At 48.6% G+C, this 9,728-nt stretch overlaps 1 long non-coding RNA gene across 5 annotated transcripts; it reads right to left on the reverse strand.

Annotated features, from left to right (window-relative positions):
* Nucleotides 1-6: 6 nt before the first annotated feature.
* Nucleotides 7-7,942, reverse strand: LOC120923427. Of its 5 annotated transcripts, none has more exons than XR_005745950.1 (4): nt 7,440-7,942; nt 3,061-7,086; nt 483-2,966; nt 7-435 (listed from the first exon to the last, which is right to left on the reverse strand). It is a non-coding gene; the product is annotated as an uncharacterized LOC120923427 (long non-coding RNA). The 5 variants fall into 5 exon arrangements; XR_005745949.1 differs by having other exon boundaries at nt 7-282; nt 330-2,966; XR_005745951.1 differs by having other exon boundaries at nt 7-129; nt 177-2,966.
* Nucleotides 7,943-9,728: the final 1,786 nt, after the last annotated feature.

Consider the following 9,728-nt stretch of genomic DNA (forward strand, 5'->3'; position numbering starts at 1 on the left):
CCCATCCAGATCCTGATCCTAACCTCTCACCATCCAGAATCCTTATACTGCTGCCCATCCTGATCCTGATCCTAACCTCTCACCATCCAGAATCCTTATACTGCTGCCCATCCTGATCCTGATCCTAACCTCTCACCATCCAGAATCCTTATACTGCTGCCCATCCTGATCCTAACCTCTCACCATCCAGAATCCTTATACTGCTGCCCATCCTGATCCTGATCCTAACCTCTCACCATCCAGAATCCTTATACTGCTGCCCATCCTGATCCTGATCCTAACCTCTCACCATCCAGAATCCTTATACTACTGCCCATCCTGATCCTAACCTCTCACCATCCAGAATCCTTATACTGCTGCCCATCCTGATCCTGATCCTAACCTCTCACCATCCAGAATCCTTATACTGCTGCCCATCCTGATCCTGATCCTAACCTCTCACCATCCAGAATCCTTATACTACTGCCCATCCTGATCCTAACCTCTCACCATCCAGAATCCTTATACTGCTGCCCATCCTGATCCTGATCCTAACCTCTCACCATCCAGAATCCTTATACTGCTGCCCATCCAGATCCTGATCCTAACCTCTCACCATCCAGAATCCTTATACTGCTGCCCATCCTGATCCTGATCCTAACCTCTCACCATCCAGAATCCTTATACTGCTGCCCATCCTGATCCTGATCCTAACCTCTCACCATCCAGAATCCTTATACTGCTGCCCATCCTGATCCTAACCTCTCACCATCCAGAATCTTTATACTGCTGCCCATCCTGATCCTGATCCTAACCTCTCACCATCCAGAATCCTTATACTGCTGCCCATCCTGATCCTAACCTCTCACCAGCCAGAATCCTTATACTGCTGCCCATCCTGATCCTGATCCTAACCTCTCACCATCCAGAATCCTTATACTGCTGCCCATCCTGATCCTAACCTCTCACCAGCCAGAATCCCTATACTGCTGCCCATCCAGATCCTGATCCTAACCTCTCACCATCCAGAATCCTTATACTGCTGCCCATCCTGATCCTGATCCTAACCTCTCACCATCCAGAATCCATATACTGCTGCCCATCCAGATCCTGATCCTAACCTCTCACCATCCAGAATCCTTATACTGCTGCCCATCCAGATCCTGATCCTAACCTCTCACCATCCAGAATCCTTATACTGCTGCCCATCCTGATCCTAATCCTAACCTCTCACCATCCAGAATCCTTATACTGCTGCCCATCCAGATCCTGATCCTAACCTCTCACCATCCAGAATCCTTATACTGCTGCCCATCCAGATCCTGATCCTAACCTCTCACCATCCAGAATCCTTATACTGCTGCCCATCCTGATCCTGATCCTAACCTCTCACCATCCAGAATCCTTATACTGCTGCCCATCCTGATCCTGATCCTAACCTCTCACCATCCAGAATCCTTATACTGCTGCCCATCCTGATCCTAACCTCTCACCATCCAGAATCCTTATACTGCTGCCCATCCTGATCCTGATCCTAACCTCTCACCATCCAGAATCCTTATACTGCTGCCCATCCTGATCCTGATCCTAACCTCTCACCATCCAGAATCCTTATACTGCTGCCCATCCTGATCCTAACCTCTCACCATCCAGAATCTTTATACTGCTGCCCATCCTGATCCTGATCCTAACCTCTCACCATCCAGAATCCTTATACTGCTGCCCATCCTGATCCTGATCCTAACCTCTCACCATCCAGAATCCTTATACTGCTGCCCATCCTGATCCTAACCTCTCACCATCCAGAATCCTTATACTGCTGCCCATCCTGATCCTGATCCTAACCTCTCACCATCCAGAATCCTTATACTGCTACCCATCCAGATCCTAACCTCTCACCATCCAGAATCTTTATACTGCTGCCCATCCTGATCCTGATCCTAACCTCTCACCATCCAGAATCCTTATACTGCTGCCCATCCTGATCCTGATCCTAACCTCTCACCATCCAGAATCCTTATACTACTGCCCATCCTGATCCTAACCTCTCACCATCCAGAATCTTTATACTGCTGCCCATCCTGATCCTGATCCTAACCTCTCACCATCCAGAATCCTTATACTGCTGCCCATCCAGATCCTGATCCTAACCTCTCACCATCCAGAATCCTTATACTGCTGCCCATCCAGATCCTGATCCTAACCTCTCACCATCCAGAATCCTTATACTGCTGCCCATCCTGATCCTGATCCTAACCTCTCACCATCCAGAATCCTTATACTGCTGCCCATCCTGATCCTGATCCTAACCTCTCACCATCCAGAATCCTTATACTACTGCCCATCCTGATCCTAACCTCTCACCATCCAGAATCTTTATACTGCTGCCCATCCTGATCCTGATCCTAACCTCTCACCATCCAGAATCCTTATACTGCTGCCCATCCAGATCCTAATCCTAACCTCTCACCAGCCAGAATTCTTATACTGCTGCCCATCCTGATCCTGATCCTAATCTCTCACCAGCCAGAATCCTTATACTGCTGCCCATCCTGATCCTGATCCTAACCTCTCACCATCCAGAATCCTTATACTGCTGCCCATCCAGATCCTGATCCTAACCTCTCACCATCCAGAATCCTTATACTACTGCCCATCCTGATCCTGACCTCTCACCAGCCAGAATCCTTATACTGCTACCCATCCAGATCCTGATCCTAATCTCTCACCAGCCAGAATTCTTATACTGCTGCCCATCCTGATCCTGATCCTAACCTCTCACCATCCAGAATCCTTATACTGCTGCCCATCCAGATCCTAATCCTAACCTCTCACCAGCCAGAATTCTTATACTGCTGCCCATCCTGATCCTGATCCTAATCTCTCACCAGCCAGAATCCTTATACTGCTGCCCATCCTGATCCTGATCCTAACCTCTCACCATCCAGAATCCTTATACTGCTGCCCATCCAGATCCTGATCCTAACCTCTCACCATCCAGAATCCTTATACTGCTGCCCATCCTGATCCTAACCTCTCACCATCCAGAATCTTTATACTGCTGCCCATCCTGATCCTAACCTCTCACCAGCCAGAATCCCTATACTGCTGCCCATCCAGATCCTGATCCTAACCTCTCACCATCCAGAATCCTTATACTGCTGCCCATCCTGATCCTGATCCTAACCTCTCACCAGCCAGAATCCTTATACTGCTGCCCATCCAGATCCTGATCCTAACCTCTCACCATCCAGAATCCTTATACTGCTGCCCATCCAGATCCTGATCCTAACCTCTCACCATCCAGAATCCTTATACTGCTGCCCATCCAGATCCTAATCCTAACCTCTCACCATCCAGAATCCTTATACTGCTGCCCATCCAGATCCTGATCCTAACCTCTCACCATCCAGAATCCTTATACTGCTGCCCATCCAGATCCTGATCCTAACCTCTCACCATCCAGAATCCTTATACTGCTGCCCATCCTGATCCTAACCTCTCACCATCCAGAATCCTTATACTGCTACCCATCCAGATCCTGATCCTAACCTCTCACCATCCAGAATCCTTATACTGCTGCCCATCCAGATCCTGATCCTAACCTCTCACCATCCAGAATCCTTATACTGCTGCCCATCCTGATCCTGATCCTAACCTCTCACCATCCAGAATCCTTATACTGCTGCCCATCCAGATCCTGATCCTAACCTCTCACCATCCAGAATCCTTATATTGCTGCCCATCCTGATCCTAACCTCTCACCATCCAGAATCCTTATACTGCTGCCCATCCTGATCCTGATCCTAACCTCTCACCATCCAGAATCCTTATACTGCTGCCCATCCAGATCCTGATCCTAACCTCTCACCATCCAGAATCCTTATACTGCTGCCCATCCAGATCCTGATCCTAACCTCTCACCATCCAGAATCCTTATACTGCTGCACATCCTGATCCTAACCTCTCACCATCCAGAATCCTTATACTGCTGCCCATCCTGATCCTGATCCTAACCTCTCACCATCCAGAATCCTTATACTACTGCCCATCCTGATCCTAACCTCTCACCATCCAGAATCTTTATACTGCTGCCCATCCTGATCCTGATCCTAACCTCTCACCATCCAGAATCCTTATACTGCTGCCCATCCAGATCCTGATCCTAACCTCTCACCATCCAGAATCCTTATACTGCTGCCCATCCTGATCCTGATCCTAACCTCTCACCATCCAGAATCCTTATACTGCTGCCCATCCTGATCCTGATCCTAACCTCTCACCATCCAGAATCCTTATACTACTGCCCATCCTGATCCTAACCTCTCACCATCCAGAATCTTTATACTGCTGCCCATCCTGATCCTGATCCTAACCTCTCACCATCCAGAATCCTTATACTGCTGCCCATCCTGATCCTGATCCTAACCTCTCACCATCCAGAATCCTTATACTACTGCCCATCCTGATCCTAACCTCTCACCATCCAGAATCTTTATACTGCTGCCCATCCTGATCCTGATCCTAACCTCTCACCATCCAGAATCCTTATACTGCTGCCCATCCTGATCCTAATCCTAACCTCTCACCATCCAGAATCCTTATACTGCTGCCCATCCAGATCCTGATCCTAACCTCTCACCATCCAGAATCCTTATACTGCTGCCCATCCAGATCCTGATCCTAACCTCTCACCATCCAGAATCCTTATACTGCTGCCCATCCTGATCCTGATCCTAACCTCTCACCATCCAGAATCCTTATACTGCTGCCCATCCTGATCCTGATCCTAACCTCTCACCATCCAGAATCCTTATACTACTGCCCATCCTGATCCTAACCTCTCACCATCCAGAATCCTTATACTGCTGCCCATCCTGATCCTGATCCTAACCTCTCACCATCCAGAATCCTTATACTGCTGCCCATCCTGATCCTGATCCTAACCTCTCACCATCCAGAATCCTTATACTACTGCCCATCCTGATCCTAACCTCTCACCATCCAGAATCTTTATACTGCTGCCCATCCTGATCCTGATCCTAACCTCTCACCATCCAGAATCCTTATACTGCTGCCCATCCTGATCCTGATCCTAACCTCTCACCATCCAGAATCCTTATACTACTGCCCATCCTGATCCTAACCTCTCACCATCCAGAATCTTTATACTGCTGCCCATCCTGATCCTGATCCTAACCTCTCACCATCCAGAATCCTTATACTGCTGCCCATCCAGATCCTGATCCTAACCTCTCACCATCCAGAATCCTTATACTGCTGCCCATCCTGATCCTGATCCTAACCTCTCACCATCCAGAATCCTTATACTGCTGCCCATCCTGATCCTGATCCTAACCTCTCACCATCCAGAATCCTTATACTGCTGCCCATCCTGATCCTAACCTCTCACCATCCAGAATCTTTATACTGCTGCCCATCCTGATCCTGATCCTAACCTCTCACCATCCAGAATCCTTATACTGCTGCCCATCCTGATCCTAATCTCTCACCAGCCAGAATCCTTATACTGCTGCCCATCCTGATCCTGATCCTAACCTCTCACCATCCAGAATCCTTATACTGCTGCCCATCCTGATCCTAACCTCTCACCAGCCAGAATCCCTATACTGCTGCCCATCCAGATCCTGATCCTAACCTCTCACCATCCAGAATCCTTATACTGCTGCCCATCCTGATCCTGATCCTAACCTCTCACCATCCAGAATCCATATACTGCTGCCCATCCAGATCCTGATCCTAACCTCTCACCATCCAGAATCCTTATACTGCTGCCCATCCAGATCCTGATCCTAACCTCTCACCATCCAGAATCCTTATACTGCTGCCCATCCTGATCCTAATCCTAACCTCTCACCATCCAGAATCCTTATACTGCTGCCCATCCAGATCCTGATCCTAACCTCTCACCATCCAGAATCCTTATACTGCTGCCCATCCAGATCCTGATCCTAACCTCTCACCATCCAGAATCCTTATACTGCTGCCCATCCTGATCCTGATCCTAACCTCTCACCATCCAGAATCCTTATACTGCTGCCCATCCTGATCCTGATCCTAACCTCTCACCATCCAGAATCCTTATACTGCTGCCCATCCTGATCCTAACCTCTCACCATCCAGAATCCTTATACTGCTGCCCATCCTGATCCTGATCCTAACCTCTCACCATCCAGAATCCTTATACTGCTGCCCATCCTGATCCTGATCCTAACCTCTCACCATCCAGAATCCTTATACTGCTGCCCATCCTGATCCTAACCTCTCACCATCCAGAATCTTTATACTGCTGCCCATCCTGATCCTGATCCTAACCTCTCACCATCCAGAATCCTTATACTGCTGCCCATCCTGATCCTGATCCTAACCTCTCACCATCCAGAATCCTTATACTGCTGCCCATCCTGATCCTAACCTCTCACCATCCAGAATCTTTATACTGCTGCCCATCCTGATCCTGATCCTAACCTCTCACCATCCAGAATCCTTATACTGCTACCCATCCAGATCCTAACCTCTCACCATCCAGAATCTTTATACTGCTGCCCATCCTGATCCTGATCCTAACCTCTCACCATCCAGAATCCTTATACTGCTGCCCATCCTGATCCTGATCCTAACCTCTCACCATCCAGAATCCTTATACTACTGCCCATCCTGATCCTAACCTCTCACCATCCAGAATCTTTATACTGCTGCCCATCCTGATCCTGATCCTAACCTCTCACCATCCAGAATCCTTATACTGCTGCCCATCCAGATCCTGATCCTAACCTCTCACCATCCAGAATCCTTATACTGCTGCCCATCCAGATCCTGATCCTAACCTCTCACCATCCAGAATCCTTATACTGCTGCCCATCCTGATCCTGATCCTAACCTCTCACCATCCAGAATCCTTATACTGCTGCCCATCCTGATCCTGATCCTAACCTCTCACCATCCAGAATCCTTATACTACTGCCCATCCTGATCCTAACCTCTCACCATCCAGAATCTTTATACTGCTGCCCATCCTGATCCTGATCCTAACCTCTCACCATCCAGAATCCTTATACTGCTGCCCATCCAGATCCTAATCCTAACCTCTCACCAGCCAGAATTCTTATACTGCTGCCCATCCTGATCCTGATCCTAATCTCTCACCAGCCAGAATCCTTATACTGCTGCCCATCCTGATCCTGATCCTAACCTCTCACCATCCAGAATCCTTATACTGCTGCCCATCCTGATCCTAACCTCTCACCATCCAGAATCTTTATACTGCTGCCCATCCTGATCCTAACCTCTCACCAGCCAGAATCCCTATACTGCTGCCCATCCAGATCCTGATCCTAACCTCTCACCATCCAGAATCCTTATACTGCTGCCCATCCTGATCCTGATCCTAACCTCTCACCAGCCAGAATCCTTATACTGCTGCCCATCCTGATCCTGACCTCTCACCATCCAGAATCCTTATACTGCTGCCCATCCAGATCCTGATCCTAACCTCTCACCATCCAGAATCCTTATACTGCTGCCCATCCAGATCCTGATCCTAACCTCTCACCATCCAGAATCCTTATACTGCTGCCCATCCAGATCCTGATCCTAACCTCTCACCATCCAGAATCCTTATACTGCTGCCCATCCAGATCCTGATCCTAACCTCTCACCATCCAGAATCCTTATACTGCTGCCCATCCAGATCCTGATCCTAACCTCTCACCATCCAGAATCCTTATACTGCTGCCCATCCAGAATCCCAGAATCCACACCAACAATTAACTTTTACTCTTCTGTCAGAAACTTTCACACTTCTTCATTCAGTCAAGTGACTTTGGTTACCAAGCAACACAAATGTCTGGAGTTTCCATGGAGACGCCCAGTGTAATGGGTATAAATAATATCACCCGATAACGTTCCTAGTAGAAGCACAATACCATTCCACATCATTTCCTGCAGATGCCCGTCCTGACCTCATAACCTTTCCCCATCTTATCCAATGGATGTGGCTCCAGTCTGCCCCGGGATAAGACCCCCCCATAGTCACCAATCAGGAACCGTATACCATCAGCGGCACATTTCCAGAGACATCAACCCCCATATACCCCCGTATATACCCATATCCCCCACGTATACCCCCATATACCCATATCCCCCCCGTGTACCCCTATAAACCCCCCATGTACCCCTATAAACCCCATAGACCCCCTTATATACCCATATCCCCCACGTGTACCCCCATATACCCCTATAAACCCCCCATGTACCCCAATAAACCCCATAGACCCCCGTATATACCCATATCCCCCACGTATACCCCCATATACCCCTATAAACCCCCTATGTACCCCAATAAACCCCATAGACCCCCGTATATACCCATAAACCCCATAGACCCCCGTATATACCCATATCCCCCACGTATACCCCCATATACCCCTATAAACCCCATAGACCCCCGTATATACCCATATTCCCCATGTATACCCCCATATACCCCATAGACCCCCGTATATACCCATATCCCCCACGTATACCCCCATATACCCCTATAAACCCCCCATGTACCCCAATAAACCCCATAGACCCCTGTATATACCCATACACCCCTATAAACCCCCCATATACCCCAATAAACCCCATAGACCCCCGTTTATACCCATATACCCCATATACCCCTATAAACCCCATAGACCCCCTTATATACCCATATCCCCCACGTATACCCCCATATACCCCTATAAACCCCATAGACCCCCGTATATACCCATATTCCCCATGTATACCCCCATAAACCCCCCATATATCCCAATAAACTCCATAGACCCCCGTATATACCCATATCCCCCACGTATACCCCCATATACCCCTATAAACCCCATAGACTCCCGTATATACCCATATCCCCCACGTATACCCCCATATACCCCATAGACCCCCTTATATACCCATATCCCCCATGTATACCCCCATAAACCCCCCATATATCCCAATAAACCCCATAGACCCCCGTATATACCCATCTCCCCCACGTATACCCCCATATACCCCTATAAACCCCCCATGTACCCCAATAAAACCCATAGACTCCCGTATATACCCATCTCCCCCACATATACCCCTATAAACCCCCCATGTACCCCAATAAAACCCATAGACCCCCGTATATACCCATCTCCCCCACGTATACCCCCATATATACCCATATCCCCCACGTATACCCCTATAAACCCCCCATGTACCCCATAGACCCCCGTATATACCTATAAACCCCCCATGTACCCCAATAAACCCCATAGACCCCCATATATACCCATACCCCCCACGTGTACCCCATATACCCCTATAAACCCCCCATATATCCCAATAAACCCCATAGACCCCCGTATATACCCATATCCCCCACATATACGCCCATATACCCCTATAAACCCCCCATGTACCCCAATAAAACCCATAGACCCCCATATCCCCCACGTATACTCCCATATACCCCAATAAACCCCATAGACTCCCGTATATACCCATATTCCCCACGTATACCCCCATATACCCCTATAAACCCCCCATGTACCCCAATAAACCCCCATATACCCCATAGACTCCCGTATATACCCATATTCCCCACATATACCCCAAAAAACCCCATAGACTTCCATATATACCCATATTCCCCACGTATACCGCCATATACCCCTATGAACCTCATAGACTCCTGTATATACCCATATCCCCCACGT

This window comes from Rana temporaria, unplaced genomic scaffold (assembly GCF_905171775.1).
Source record: "Rana temporaria unplaced genomic scaffold, aRanTem1.1, whole genome shotgun sequence".
Classification (NCBI taxonomy): Eukaryota; Metazoa; Chordata; class Amphibia; order Anura; family Ranidae; genus Rana; species Rana temporaria.